A 2,062-nucleotide genomic window follows, 5' to 3' on the forward strand; every position below is an offset into this window, starting at 1 on the left:
AAACTAAAAGTTACTCAGGTTATCCTTAGGTCTTTATGTTTAAGAACCCTGCTCTGATCCTCTAAGAATAACAACCTTCCTGAATAAGCCATGGAGAATGTTCTTTCAATGATCGCAGCAAACAAAATTCCCAAGAAATTTATATTCCATTGTTCTGGACATTGGGGGGAGGATATCAAATATTTAAATTCATTTCTTGTTTAGTGAACAAACAAAAAACCTTCTCTTGGAACATATTTCTTCTTCCTAGAAAAGGAACAAGAAAGGCCAAGATACAGCAAATCACTCCTGGTCTATGTTCTTCCCTAAATCTACTCACAATTGCTCTCCTGACATGTACTAAGAGCCAATGTTCTTTCTGACAAACCAATTGCAGAATGAGCGCACACGTTGCACAGTGATGCAGGGTGAGTAATAAATCCCTAGTGATGCTTGCTTCTCAACTTCGAAACTTTCTACGCTCTCAGAACTTGCATCCTTGGTTGCCTCTGTATGTTTTGTGCTCTCTCATAAGATGGTGCTTTTACATCCCCAAACTCTGGGATAAGTCTGCAGATCACCCTGTCAAGGCACCTGGATTTCTAATTGTGTTTGATGACACAATGTTTGTCATTAAACTTTCCAAATATCTCCTGAGGGTAAACTTCATGGTTTAATGACTTCTTGGGTGAGCAAGGTCATTTCAAGTTTCTCTAGATGAGGTGTATACAACAAACTCTCTTTTTTTTTTTTTTTCAACAAACTCTCTCTTTTTTTCTTTTTTTTCAACAAACTCTCTTTAACTGACACCAAACTTCTTAGTGTGATACTGATGCAACTAAGCTCCATTTTCTTCTTTCACTAGATCCAGGGTCAGCAAAGTATGGCCCAGAGGTCAGATCTGGTCAGGCACCCATTTTTGTAAATACAGTTTCATTGGAACAGAACCACAATTATTCATTAGATATTGTTTTTGTCTGCTTTAACAATACAGTGGTGGAGTTGGGTATTTGTGAAAGAGGTGGTATGACTTGCAAAACCTGAAATTATTTATTATCTGGTTCTTTACACATGTTCTTTTTTTTTTTTTTTTTTTTTACACATGTTCTTTGATGTATGTCAAAGTTCTGCTGGTTCTTCAAAGATCACGTCCACTCTCATAAAAGTGAGCAATTTCTGGTTGATCCTGAGAAGATACCCAAGTGCCTGTGAAGCTTGCCAAGACTATCAACATTCTGCTTTAAAATATCTACTTTTCCTACAAAGAGTTCACGGAATTCAAATATTTTCTCACAGCAGCTTTAATGACTGCACACCACAGATGGCCAAACACGTGATCTGAGTTCCAAGTGTTCATCCAGACAAGCCCAGAGGCCAGGGACAGAGAGTGTCCTACCTGGAGCTGACACTCCAGTGGGTCCAGGTACCCACTCACTCATCATTAACCTGGGCATGCCCCACCGGGAGCCACCCTCCTGCCAGGCCCATCATTCAGCCAGCCTGAGGGAGTGAGGATGCCATAGGAATTTATGTTTTACTGCATTCATCTTTTTTCATTTAAAGATTTCCTGCAGGGATCCCTGGGTGGCTCAGCAGTTTAGCACCTGCCTTTGGCCCAGGACGTGATCCTGGAGTCCTGGGATCAAGTCCCGCATCGGGCTCCCTGCATGGAGCCTGCTTCTCCCTCTGCCTCTCTCTCATGAATAAATAAATAAAATCTAAAAAAAATAAAAAATTAAAAATTAAAAATTAAAAAATAAAGATTTCCTGCAGCAAGTATGGCTATTGAAGTTGTCACTCTGTTATCAGTCAGCTTTCATCAGGAAAGACTAGAATTCCCAAATCTCCCAAATCGTGGTGCTTACAACAACAAAGGTCTACTTCCTGTTTCTGTTACACATCAGCTAGGGATTGTCTCAGAGCCTGCTTAGCATGTTCTCTTTATTCCAGGATCCAGCACTGAAAGAGCAGTGTCTCTTTGCCAGGAACCATTTTAAGGGGCAGAGGGGAATGATGGCCCACCTTTGTGATAGCCCTTAAAACTTCTGCTCAGACATCCCATATTTTTATTCCACTGACCAAA

The sequence above is a fragment of the Vulpes lagopus genome, chromosome 9 (assembly GCF_018345385.1).
Source record: "Vulpes lagopus strain Blue_001 chromosome 9, ASM1834538v1, whole genome shotgun sequence".
Taxonomy (NCBI): domain Eukaryota; kingdom Metazoa; phylum Chordata; class Mammalia; order Carnivora; family Canidae; genus Vulpes; species Vulpes lagopus.